Raw genomic sequence first — 14,873 nt, 5'->3', positions numbered from 1 at the left:
AGATACGGGTCTGTGAATATGAAACCCAGGTTGCTGGGCTTATTGGAAAATTTGCGTGAAGTATCTAAGCAGCTTCGTCTCATCGATCTAGGAGATGGAAAAATCTGCTTTGTTAGGGCCAGGAGCTACCCAGTTGAGGAACGTACTATAAATTCACTAGGGGTCGAGAAGGTGCGTGTTGTTATCATAGTATTCAAATATGAGTTTGATCCGAGAGCACAAGCCTTGCCCTACAAGATCCTATCTACCCGCACCTTTACCTTCATGCCCCATTGCAAGGAATCCTGCTTTGTCCGCCTGCTCAAATGCTTTGTGCGCTAGCTAGATAGCTTCCTTAGTACTCAACATGTTGCAGGTGGGGTAAAATATTCTCTTCTTATGCCATTTTTCTTTCTTTTTTTTCCTGTCTATTAATCAAATCATTTGTTTGTAGTGGTTGCCGCTTGCTTATATGATGATTAAGTTCCAATAATACTCTTTTGATTTACTTTATTACTGCTTGATCTATGATTAGAGTTTCTAATTGGAAGCCCAAGGATAATTGTTACTGTTATGTAATTATGTCCATGATAGACATTCATGGTATCTATAGTTTTGGAAACTGCTTGATAGAATGGCTAAAGTGTGGCCTTCTCTTTCTATGGTGATAAGTATTGAAGGGGTAGATATGATGGTTGGAGTTCCTCTGAGGAGTGGCAGTCCTGCTCTTGATGATCTTTCAGTGGATTCCCATCCATTCAGTTCTTCTAGATGGTTGTGAACATGTAGCTAGAATCCCATGGGGTTGCTTATGATACTCTTCCATTTATATATGGAACTATAAAAGCCGGTGTGCATTATGTTCTTTCACATGCCAGTCTGCTTAGATTTTGAATCTTATGGCTTGACTTCAAAAGACATACACTCTTATGGCATTTCACTAAGACTTCGTGATGACATTCTCCTTTGCTATGTGCAAGTACTCCTCGGGGTTATTATTTTTATGCCCACAAACGCGCCTCGATCAACTGTTGTGCTATAAGTTGCCCCAATTGTGAATGTATTCTCTTCAGAAAATAGTTGATGAACTCTTGTAGATATTTTAAGGGACCTATTTTAAGTCCATTAGCCAGCATATGGCATATATTATATGAGTATATATGTCTAAAACCAAATCCCCGGTACATGGCGTTTGACAAATAGAATATCTTGATAGATTTAATTTGATGGTGAAGAGGTCGATTACCTAGGCTCAATTTGCCTGTCCTAATGTATATAGCTTCTGCAGCTTCTGGATTTGCTAAACCCGTACGTTCCATCATTGATAAGGAAATGATCGAATAGCTATAAGTTTGTGGACAACAATCAAAGAATTATTTACTTGTATAATGAAATAGATAAAGGCAAACTTGGTCTATTTTTATTTTTATTTTCTATCTTTGTTCAACGGCAATAGCTAGCGTACGTCAACTCACATGCATGTGATGAATTCAGCGCTCATGAGTTATCACATCACTAATGGTCCGATCATTAATTAGGTAAAGAAATACAAAATTTTTGGGTGCATGAAATATACGAATGAAATCGTACCCTAATCTAAGTATTATTTAGATATAGGACAGGAACATATCAAAGCTAGGTTTGCGCGCAGGAGGAAAGAAAATCAAAGAATATAATGCCCGTCACCTCAAACTAACCAAGAAAAAGAGCTCCTACGGTCAGGGTACGTTTATGAAATGATTGTGGCTCATGAGTCATGACCCAGCCAACTTATATATTTGACCTTGGTTTAGAGCTACTTAATTTAAATAACACTAATGATCTCTTCTCCTCTTTAACCACGGTGAACATTCTCAATTCTAATATAGTTAGTCTTGTAGTGTTTTAGTTTATTTCTCCTTTTCACCACGGTTTAAATGAAAGAATAATTATAGAAAATTACACAACAATGAGTTGGGCCTCATCTTAGCGTCCATATCACCGACTATAGCGTCATGCAGGGGCGGAGCCAGAAACATAGGGTTACTGGAGCACAAAAATAAAATAATAATAAAAAAATCTTGAAAAATAATAAGAAATTTGTGATTGAGTTGAGAGTCGATACATGTTGCAACTATGCTTTTCTATTTTAAGAGATTTTCTAAATCACTAAAAAGTAACACCGAGTGACAAAGCTAGAACTTCATCCTAGGTAAGGACCTTTAGAAATTGAGAAGAAAAAATTTAGAACTCAAATTATATATAAGAATTTTTAATGAAAATTCTGATTAAAAAAATTTGATAGAAATATTATAATCTAGTAGTAAGATTAATTTAAAATAAGAATATTGTTAAAATTATGTCTAGCAAGCCACATGAAAAAAATAGTAATAGAAAAAATAAGTAATAGTAATAATAATTAGTGCTGCAAGCTAGAATTAAACCTTGGAAAAAATCTAAATAAAAAATCTGCAGTTAACCTAATTCGAACCCAGGACCTGTAATGTAGCTATAGCATGGCAGACCACTGCACCCGAAGATATTAAAACCCTAGATGCAGAGGTATAAATACGTTTCCATGGCGATGATGAGATAAAGAGGTAGGGCTAGCAGCGCTTGAGAAAAGAAAGGTTAAGGGAAAATGGATCAGATCAAAGTGAGTGAATCGGAAAGGGAGAATGTGAATCGGAATCGGAATCGCAAACGGAGTCCGAATCCGAGTTCGAATCGCAACCCCAAATTGTATGTATGTTGCCAGGAAGAAAACATCTTCAGGGGCTGCTACGTCATCCGCGCCATCGATTTGGAGTGTTTGATGGCTTGCTCCTGTGACTTTGATGCAGACAAAGGTGTGGAAAACAAGTGCGCTAGCTGCGAATCCTGCCCCAATCATGATTTGCGGCCAGTCGGTTTACTCTGCGGCGATTACTGCGATATCCCCGACTGCATGAGCTGCTGTCCATTTGGCTCCCAGGTTGTCTTCGTAGGCGGCGAGTTATCACCGTGGTCGTATGATTGCAGACCCAGCCGAAAGGTTCTCGTCTATGACATTGAGGATGAGGATGGGGATGAGCTCCGGCTTCAGGGCTTAGAAAACGGCAACAACATCAAGGAGGAGTTGGACAAAAGCTGCAACGGTCTTGCAAATGACATATATTATCCGCGGATGATGGAGATAGGAGGAGATCTCTATGCTCTCGGAGTTGTCAAATGTGACGTCAGTGTCTCTCAGGTATACAGGAGCCAATCGCAGCGGTGGGAAGCTCTGCCTCCACCCATACCGAGTTTCAGTCGTGATTTCACTAGTGAAACTCTATATTCTCTACTTTACACGGACAACAAGATCTTTCTGTCCACCTATTTCCCACATATGCCGGTCAAATGTTTCGACACCGACCGTAAATGCTGGATAGCTGATTCCGGCTTCCACAGTGAGGTTTTCCCCTTTGTGGGTGAGGCTTTAGTCGTGGACTTGGATAAACCTTGCAAGGAGAAGTTGGTGTTTACCTATGATCGTGATATTATAAACGTGTGGCGATTGGGATTGACTGATGATTTGAAAGGTTCTTATCTTACCAGCTACGGGTCTGTGAATATGAAACCCAGGTTGCTGGGCTTATTGGAAAATTTGCGTGAAATATCTAAGCAGTTTCGTCTCATCGATCTAGGAGATGGAAAAATCTGCTTTGTTAGGGTCAGGAGCTACCCGGTTGAGGAACGTACTGTAAATTCACTAGGGCTTGAGAAGGTGCGTGTTGTTATCATAGTATTCAAATATGAGTTTGATCCGAGAGCACAAGCCTTGCCCTACAAGATCCTGTCTACCCGCGCCTTTACCATCATGCCCCATTGCAAGGAATCCTGCTTTGTCCGCCTGCTTAAATGCTTTGTGCGCTAGCTTCCTTAGTACTCAACATGTTGCAGGTGGCCGGGGTAAAATATTCTCTTCTTCTTTTTTTTTTCCCGTCTATTAATCAAATCATTTGTTTGTAGTTGTTGCTGAGTTGGTTGCCGCTTGCTTATATGATGATTTGGTTCCAATAATACTCTTTTGATTTACTTCATTACTGCAATCTGGATATTATATATGATTAGAGTTTCTTCTAGTTGGAAGCCCAAGGATAATTGTTACTGTTATGTAATTATGTCCATGATAGACTTTCATGGTATCTGTAGCTTGGAAACTGCTTGATAAAATGGCTAAAGTGTGGCCTTCTCTTTCTATGGTGATAAACATTGAAGGGGTAGATATGATGGTTGGAGTTCCTCTGAGGAGTGGCAGTGCTGCTCTTGATGATCTTTCAGTGGATTCCCATCCATTCAGTTCTTCTAGATGGTTGTGAACATGTAGCTAATCCCATGGGGTTGCTTATGATACTCTTCCATTTATATATGGAACTATAAAAGCCGGTGTGCATTACGTTCTTTCACATGCCAGTCTGCTTAGATTTTGAATCTTATGGCTTGACTTCAAAAGACATACACTCTTATGGCATTTCACTAAGACTTCGTGATGACATTCTCCTTTGCTATGTGCAAGTACTCCTCGGGGTTATCATTTTTATGCCCACAAACGCGCCTCAATCAACTGATGTGCTATAAGTTGCCCCAATTGTGAATGTATTGTAATACCCCGAAAAATCCAAATTAAATTCCGTGGATTTTTAGAAATGATTTCACGATAGTGGGAGCGAGTACGAGGCTCGGAGAAGTTGTGGAATTAGTTCGAACGATTAATTTTCGAAAAAACGAACGTTATTTAGGGGCTCGCGAAAGTTGACTTTTTATACGTTCAAAATTTGGGAAAACTTCCTTCGTGAAAGTTGTAGAGCTCGTCGATACGATCGCGTGCATATGCGGAACGCAAAAAATCGGAGTTCGTATGAATTAGTTATGATTTTTTGAAAAAGTTTCCAATTTAGTATAAAGCTTCCATTTTCGGAAATTTCCGAAAATATTTTCAGAATTTCCAAAAATGGAAACCGGCTGCAGATTTCCTCCCGAAGACGGAAATCGCCTCCAAACTTCCACCGGCCATATCTTCCTCCTCCGGCCACCGATCCTCACCAAACTTCTTCCATTGGCTTCGTATGGTCCTTGCGCACCTGTCTGTGGCAGCCTTTCATGGCGGCGCGGCCTGTAGCGGCGGCGGAAAGCTTGTTCCGATTTAAGCCCGATTTTGAGTCAACGCCGATATCTTGAGTTTCCGGCCACCTTTCTTTGTGATTCTTGGCTTGATGAACTCGCCTTGAGATTCTGAACCAGTCTCCAGAAGGAATCGAAGCGAGTGGTGGACGTTTTCACGCTGATCGGAGCTCTCGCCGGATTCTGGAAAAATTCCGGCCACCGTGACTGAGTTTGGTAATTTTCGACCTCTTCTTGATGTTTTCTGATAGCAAGCCTTTAGAGTTTTTTGTTAAGCATGATGAGAGGAAGAAGAGCAGCCCGGCCCCGACACCATTGGCGGTGGTCGGCGGCGGCTCTGCCACTAACTCCGGCGGCCCTTTCCGGCCACCTCCGGGGATCAAAAATATGGTTTCTGTACATTTTCAGATTCTATATTTCAATACGATCATTTTGGTATATTACACGTAATTTTTGGATATCGTATGATTAAGTTATGAATTTTTAAGTTTCGATCGATTTCGATCGTTCGATTTGTGATCTGTGAAGATCAGACCGTCTGATGGAATTGTAGATTTGATATGTTGATCGTATGACTGTCCCGATGACTTTGTGTGGTCACGGACGAAGATCCAACCGTTGGATCTTCGTATAATTGAGAAATGGTGATTCGGGAGGCGATTTGTGAGAATCCATCCGTCGGATTTTTATATAAGTTAGAATCCGACCGTCAGATTCCCGTATATGTGTGCTTTTGAGTTGTTGGCTAAGTTAAGATCATTATTGGATTAGGTGATCGATGGATTTATTTGGCGGACGATTCGTGAGATTGTTAATTAAGCTGTTAAGAAGACGCAGCTGGATCAGAGGTGAGTAAACCTCACGTGGTTCATATTACGAACCGAATAAATTTAATTACTTTATTTTGTCGTAATTGTGTGAAAATATTTATGAAATAAATATTTGTTTTAAATCATATGGGCTTGATCAACTACGGTCCATAGGTAAGTAAAATGTATTTAAACTATAAAAATGAATTTCACGATTTTATTGTGTGGACTATAGTTGGTATTAGTGATTATCCCTGAGCGGATAATTACGTATATATATATTTATGTGGAATATATATATGGATGGTGTGGCATTGTGGTATGTGGATTATTGAATTGAATATTTACATATGTCGGAAACATATATGTATTGGTAGAATTGTTGTGATGCAAACAATATTTGTGAGTGAGTTCATATATTGTTTTTGGGTATGACTTTTCGGGAAACAATATGTCGTGGGAAATGGTATTTCTATTGTTTTGAAAAGTGTTTGAGGATTTGGGGAGTTGCAGGTTGTGATTTCTCCTTTTGGGTTGGGAAACATTTTCAGGTCCGGTATGACCATTTTAAATGTTTTAATCTGACGACCGGTGGTCTGAGGATTTGAGAGTCACAGGTTGTGATTTCTCCGTTTGATTTGTTTTAACATTTTGGGTCCAGTGCGACTCGCTTAAATGTTTTGATCTAAGGGTCAGGTTGGCCTAAAGATCCGGGGTTTGCAGGTTGCATCCTCAGGCAATATATCGTAATTACGCCTTTGGCCCGGTTAGTGATTTCGATCAGTTAGAGCTCTAGTCTGTCTGCCAACGTGTCCAGGTTGGACCGGATTTTCATAATGATTTGTTAGGTTAACATTTCCTATGATTTTGTCACGATGTGACTTGTAAGAGTCCTTTTGGTAAAAGGTGTTGAGTTTTGGATGGATTTATTAGTGTGAGTTGATGATGTTTTTAATTAATTTCCTTGTTAATTCTTTTGTTTAAATTTCTATTCTTTTTCTCTTTTCTTCTTTTTCGGTTATATTGTTTATTATCTCTATTTATTTCCTTGATCATTTCTATGGTTCGATTTCCCGTTTATTTCTCGTTTTCATTTTATTGTTTGATTTTAATGTAATCTCCTGAACTAAATTATATGCAGGGATTACTATGACTTCTGATTTTATGCGTGTTGGTTATTTCCTGAATTAACTTTCTATGCATGATTAATGTTCTTATTAGTTTAATTGGGAAGTGCAGTGATGGATGAGACTTGTAGAAAGTTGAGAAATATTATTCCGTATTGTGGGGATAAAGACATCTTGTTAAGAGTAGAGATGAGTGATTCATTTGATTTCTTTGTGTGTGATTTCAAATGATTTGGAGTTAATGATTTTGGTGATCGATTATCGAGATTGTGGTTTTCTTTGTGGATGTTGAAATTGTTGGTTGTTACTTGAGTTAAAAGTACTGTGTTATAATAAATCAACCATTCTTTCTTTTACTCATACTGGCTGTCAAAAGCTTACCGGGTTTTGTGTTGTTGCAATCCCGGTACACTATTCAAACGGTGTAGCGGATAATCCTACAGGACTGGAGAATTCAGGAAGGTGATCGAACCGTGTAGAGTAGCTGCTTTGTAATACTCTGATTTTCAGTTGTGAGGTTTGTTATGCTCATTAGAGCTTTACAAGTTACTTTGTACGAGTGAGTTGTAATAATTAACTCGAGGTCTTCGAGTTTTGAATTTGAGCGTGAGTGGCGAGGTTGTTTCTGAAAAAAAAAAATTCAGAACGTTTATTTGTTTAAGTTGTTTAATTCATGTTTCGGATTTGAATTTGTTATTCAAAATTCGGGGCGTGACATGTATTCTCTTCAGAAAATAGTTGATGAACTCTTGTAGATATTTTAAGGGACCTATTTTAAGTCCATTAGCCAGCATATGGCATATATTATATGAGTATATATGTCTAAAACCAAATCCCCGGTACATGGCGTTTGACAAATAGAATATCTTGATAGATTTAATTTGATGGTGAAGAGGTCGATTACCTAGGCTCAATTTGCCTGTCCTAATGTATATAGCTTCTGCAGCTTCTGGATTTGCTAAACCCGTACGTTCCATCATTGATAAGGAAATGATCGAATAGCTATAAGTTTGTGGACAACAATCAAAGAATTATTTACTTGTATAATGAAATAGATAAAGGCAAACTTGGTCTATTTTTATTTTTATTTTCTATCTTTGTTCAACGGCAATAGCTAGCGTACGTCAACTCACATGCATGTGATGAATTCAGCGCTCATGAGTTATCACATCACTAATGGTCCGATCATTAATTAGGTAAAGAAATACAAAATTTTTGGGTGCATGAAATATACGAATGAAATCGTACCCTAATCTAAGTATTATTTAGATATAGGACAGGAACATATCAAAGCTAGGTTTGCGCGCAGGAGGAAAGAAAATCAAAGAATATAATGCCCGTCACCTCAAACTAACCAAGAAAAAGAGCTCCTACGGTCAGGGTACGTTTATGAAATGATTGTGGCTCATGAGTCATGACCCAGCCAACTTATATATTTGACCTTGGTTTAGAGCTACTTAATTTAAATAACACTAATGATCTCTTCTCCTCTTTAACCACGGTGAACATTCTCAATTCTAATATAGTTAGTCTTGTAGTGTTTTAGTTTATTTCTCCTTTTCACCACGGTTTAAATGAAAGAATAATTATAGAAAATTACACAACAATGAGTTGGGCCTCATCTTAGCGTCCATATCACCGACTATAGCGTCATGCAGGGGCGGAGCCAGAAACATAGGGTTACTGGAGCACAAAAATAAAATAATAATAAAAAAATCTTGAAAAATAATAAGAAATTTGTGATTGAGTTGAGAGTCGATACATGTTGCAACTATGCTTTTCTATTTTAAGAGATTTTCTAAATCACTAAAAAGTAACACCGAGTGACAAAGCTAGAACTTCATCCTAGGTAAGGACCTTTAGAAATTGAGAAGAAAAAATTTAGAACTCAAATTATATATAAGAATTTTTAATGAAAATTCTGATTAAAAAAATTTGATAGAAATATTATAATCTAGTAGTAAGATTAATTTAAAATAAGAATATTGTTAAAATTATGTCTAGCAAGCCACATGAAAAAAATAGTAATAGAAAAAATAAGTAATAGTAATAATAATTAGTGCTGCAAGCTAGAATTAAACCTTGGAAAAAATCTAAATAAAAAATCTGCAGTTAACCTAATTCGAACCCAGGACCTGTAATGTAGCTATAGCATGGCAGACCACTGCACCCGAAGATATTAAAACCCTAGATGCAGAGGTATAAATACGTTTCCATGGCGATGATGAGATAAAGAGGTAGGGCTAGCAGCGCTTGAGAAAAGAAAGGTTAAGGGAAAATGGATCAGATCAAAGTGAGTGAATCGGAAAGGGAGAATGTGAATCGGAATCGGAATCGCAAACGGAGTCCGAATCCGAGTTCGAATCGCAACCCCAAATTGTATGTATGTTGCCAGGAAGAAAACATCTTCAGGGGCTGCTACGTCATCCGCGCCATCGATTTGGAGTGTTTGATGGCTTGCTCCTGTGACTTTGATGCAGACAAAGGTGTGGAAAACAAGTGCGCTAGCTGCGAATCCTGCCCCAATCATGATTTGCGGCCAGTCGGTTTACTCTGCGGCGATTACTGCGATATCCCCGACTGCATGAGCTGCTGTCCATTTGGCTCCCAGGTTGTCTTCGTAGGCGGCGAGTTATCACCGTGGTCGTATGATTGCAGACCCAGCCGAAAGGTTCTCGTCTATGACATTGAGGATGAGGATGGGGATGAGCTCCGGCTTCAGGGCTTAGAAAACGGCAACAACATCAAGGAGGAGTTGGACAAAAGCTGCAACGGTCTTGCAAATGACATATATTATCCGCGGATGATGGAGATAGGAGGAGATCTCTATGCTCTCGGAGTTGTCAAATGTGACGTCAGTGTCTCTCAGGTATACAGGAGCCAATCGCAGCGGTGGGAAGCTCTGCCTCCACCCATACCGAGTTTCAGTCGTGATTTCACTAGTGAAACTCTATATTCTCTACTTTACACGGACAACAAGATCTTTCTGTCCACCTATTTCCCACATATGCCGGTCAAATGTTTCGACACCGACCGTAAATGCTGGATAGCTGATTCCGGCTTCCACAGTGAGGTTTTCCCCTTTGTGGGTGAGGCTTTAGTCGTGGACTTGGATAAACCTTGCAAGGAGAAGTTGGTGTTTACCTATGATCGTGATATTATAAACGTGTGGCGATTGGGATTGACTGATGATTTGAAAGGTTCTTATCTTACCAGCTACGGGTCTGTGAATATGAAACCCAGGTTGCTGGGCTTATTGGAAAATTTGCGTGAAATATCTAAGCAGTTTCGTCTCATCGATCTAGGAGATGGAAAAATCTGCTTTGTTAGGGTCAGGAGCTACCCGGTTGAGGAACGTACTGTAAATTCACTAGGGCTTGAGAAGGTGCGTGTTGTTATCATAGTATTCAAATATGAGTTTGATCCGAGAGCACAAGCCTTGCCCTACAAGATCCTGTCTACCCGCGCCTTTACCATCATGCCCCATTGCAAGGAATCCTGCTTTGTCCGCCTGCTTAAATGCTTTGTGCGCTAGCTTCCTTAGTACTCAACATGTTGCAGGTGGCCGGGGTAAAATATTCTCTTCTTCTTTTTTTTTTCCCGTCTATTAATCAAATCATTTGTTTGTAGTTGTTGCTGAGTTGGTTGCCGCTTGCTTATATGATGATTTGGTTCCAATAATACTCTTTTGATTTACTTCATTACTGCAATCTGGATATTATATATGATTAGAGTTTCTTCTAGTTGGAAGCCCAAGGATAATTGTTACTGTTATGTAATTATGTCCATGATAGACTTTCATGGTATCTGTAGCTTGGAAACTGCTTGATAAAATGGCTAAAGTGTGGCCTTCTCTTTCTATGGTGATAAACATTGAAGGGGTAGATATGATGGTTGGAGTTCCTCTGAGGAGTGGCAGTGCTGCTCTTGATGATCTTTCAGTGGATTCCCATCCATTCAGTTCTTCTAGATGGTTGTGAACATGTAGCTAATCCCATGGGGTTGCTTATGATACTCTTCCATTTATATATGGAACTATAAAAGCCGGTGTGCATTACGTTCTTTCACATGCCAGTCTGCTTAGATTTTGAATCTTATGGCTTGACTTCAAAAGACATACACTCTTATGGCATTTCACTAAGACTTCGTGATGACATTCTCCTTTGCTATGTGCAAGTACTCCTCGGGGTTATCATTTTTATGCCCACAAACGCGCCTCAATCAACTGATGTGCTATAAGTTGCCCCAATTGTGAATGTATTGTAATACCCCGAAAAATCCAAATTAAATTCCGTGGATTTTTAGAAATGATTTCACGATAGTGGGAGCGAGTACGAGGCTCGGAGAAGTTGTGGAATTAGTTCGAACGATTAATTTTCGAAAAAACGAACGTTATTTAGGGGCTCGCGAAAGTTGACTTTTTATACGTTCAAAATTTGGGAAAACTTCCTTCGTGAAAGTTGTAGAGCTCGTCGATACGATCGCGTGCATATGCGGAACGCAAAAAATCGGAGTTCGTATGAATTAGTTATGATTTTTTGAAAAAGTTTCCAATTTAGTATAAAGCTTCCATTTTCGGAAATTTCCGAAAATATTTTCAGAATTTCCAAAAATGGAAACCGGCTGCAGATTTCCTCCCGAAGACGGAAATCGCCTCCAAACTTCCACCGGCCATATCTTCCTCCTCCGGCCACCGATCCTCACCAAACTTCTTCCATTGGCTTCGTATGGTCCTTGCGCACCTGTCTGTGGCAGCCTTTCATGGCGGCGCGGCCTGTAGCGGCGGCGGAAAGCTTGTTCCGATTTAAGCCCGATTTTGAGTCAACGCCGATATCTTGAGTTTCCGGCCACCTTTCTTTGTGATTCTTGGCTTGATGAACTCGCCTTGAGATTCTGAACCAGTCTCCAGAAGGAATCGAAGCGAGTGGTGGACGTTTTCACGCTGATCGGAGCTCTCGCCGGATTCTGGAAAAATTCCGGCCACCGTGACTGAGTTTGGTAATTTTCGACCTCTTCTTGATGTTTTCTGATAGCAAGCCTTTAGAGTTTTTTGTTAAGCATGATGAGAGGAAGAAGAGCAGCCCGGCCCCGACACCATTGGCGGTGGTCGGCGGCGGCTCTGCCACTAACTCCGGCGGCCCTTTCCGGCCACCTCCGGGGATCAAAAATATGGTTTCTGTACATTTTCAGATTCTATATTTCAATACGATCATTTTGGTATATTACACGTAATTTTTGGATATCGTATGATTAAGTTATGAATTTTTAAGTTTCGATCGATTTCGATCGTTCGATTTGTGATCTGTGAAGATCAGACCGTCTGATGGAATTGTAGATTTGATATGTTGATCGTATGACTGTCCCGATGACTTTGTGTGGTCACGGACGAAGATCCAACCGTTGGATCTTCGTATAATTGAGAAATGGTGATTCGGGAGGCGATTTGTGAGAATCCATCCGTCGGATTTTTATATAAGTTAGAATCCGACCGTCAGATTCCCGTATATGTGTGCTTTTGAGTTGTTGGCTAAGTTAAGATCATTATTGGATTAGGTGATCGATGGATTTATTTGGCGGACGATTCGTGAGATTGTTAATTAAGCTGTTAAGAAGACGCAGCTGGATCAGAGGTGAGTAAACCTCACGTGGTTCATATTACGAACCGAATAAATTTAATTACTTTATTTTGTCGTAATTGTGTGAAAATATTTATGAAATAAATATTTGTTTTAAATCATATGGGCTTGATCAACTACGGTCCATAGGTAAGTAAAATGTATTTAAACTATAAAAATGAATTTCACGATTTTATTGTGTGGACTATAGTTGGTATTAGTGATTATCCCTGAGCGGATAATTACGTATATATATATTTATGTGGAATATATATATGGATGGTGTGGCATTGTGGTATGTGGATTATTGAATTGAATATTTACATATGTCGGAAACATATATGTATTGGTAGAATTGTTGTGATGCAAACAATATTTGTGAGTGAGTTCATATATTGTTTTTGGGTATGACTTTTCGGGAAACAATATGTCGTGGGAAATGGTATTTCTATTGTTTTGAAAAGTGTTTGAGGATTTGGGGAGTTGCAGGTTGTGATTTCTCCTTTTGGGTTGGGAAACATTTTCAGGTCCGGTATGACCATTTTAAATGTTTTAATCTGACGACCGGTGGTCTGAGGATTTGAGAGTCACAGGTTGTGATTTCTCCGTTTGATTTGTTTTAACATTTTGGGTCCAGTGCGACTCGCTTAAATGTTTTGATCTAAGGGTCAGGTTGGCCTAAAGATCCGGGGTTTGCAGGTTGCATCCTCAGGCAATATATCGTAATTACGCCTTTGGCCCGGTTAGTGATTTCGATCAGTTAGAGCTCTAGTCTGTCTGCCAACGTGTCCAGGTTGGACCGGATTTTCATAATGATTTGTTAGGTTAACATTTCCTATGATTTTGTCACGATGTGACTTGTAAGAGTCCTTTTGGTAAAAGGTGTTGAGTTTTGGATGGATTTATTAGTGTGAGTTGATGATGTTTTTAATTAATTTCCTTGTTAATTCTTTTGTTTAAATTTCTATTCTTTTTCTCTTTTCTTCTTTTTCGGTTATATTGTTTATTATCTCTATTTATTTCCTTGATCATTTCTATGGTTCGATTTCCCGTTTATTTCTCGTTTTCATTTTATTGTTTGATTTTAATGTAATCTCCTGAACTAAATTATATGCAGGGATTACTATGACTTCTGATTTTATGCGTGTTGGTTATTTCCTGAATTAACTTTCTATGCATGATTAATGTTCTTATTAGTTTAATTGGGAAGTGCAGTGATGGATGAGACTTGTAGAAAGTTGAGAAATATTATTCCGTATTGTGGGGATAAAGACATCTTGTTAAGAGTAGAGATGAGTGATTCATTTGATTTCTTTGTGTGTGATTTCAAATGATTTGGAGTTAATGATTTTGGTGATCGATTATCGAGATTGTGGTTTTCTTTGTGGATGTTGAAATTGTTGGTTGTTACTTGAGTTAAAAGTACTGTGTTATAATAAATCAACCATTCTTTCTTTTACTCATACTGGCTGTCAAAAGCTTACCGGGTTTTGTGTTGTTGCAATCCCGGTACACTATTCAAACGGTGTAGCGGATAATCCTACAGGACTGGAGAATTCAGGAAGGTGATCGAACCGTGTAGAGTAGCTGCTTTGTAATACTCTGATTTTCAGTTGTGAGGTTTGTTATGCTCATTAGAGCTTTACAAGTTACTTTGTACGAGTGAGTTGTAATAATTAACTCGAGGTCTTCGAGTTTTGAATTTGAGCGTGAGTGGCGAGGTTGTTTCTGAAAAAAAAAAATTCAGAACGTTTATTTGTTTAAGTTGTTTAATTCATGTTTCGGATTTGAATTTGTTATTCAAAATTCGGGGCGTGACATGTATTCTCTTCAGAAAATAGTTGATGAACTCTTGTAGATATTTTAAGGGACCTATTTTAAGTCCATTAGCCAGCATATGGCATATATTATATGAGTATATATGTCTAAAACCAAATCCCCGGTACATGGCGTTTGACAAATAGAATATCTTGATAGATTTAATTTGATGGTGAAGAGGTCGATTACCTAGGCTCAATTTGCCTGTCCTAATGTATATAGCTTCTGCAGCTTCTGGATTTGCTAAACCCGTACGTTCCATCATTGATAAGGAAATGATCGAATAGCTATAAGTTTGTGGACAACAATCAAAGAATTATTTACTTGTATAATGAAATAGATAAAGGCAAACTTGGTCTATTTTTATTTTTATTTTCTATCTTTGTTCAACGGCAATAGCT

Source organism: Rosa rugosa, chromosome 6 (genome assembly GCF_958449725.1).
Source record: "Rosa rugosa chromosome 6, drRosRugo1.1, whole genome shotgun sequence".
In the NCBI taxonomy this organism is placed as follows: Eukaryota; Viridiplantae; Streptophyta; class Magnoliopsida; order Rosales; family Rosaceae; genus Rosa; species Rosa rugosa.
This window is presented reverse-complemented; position numbering follows the sequence as displayed.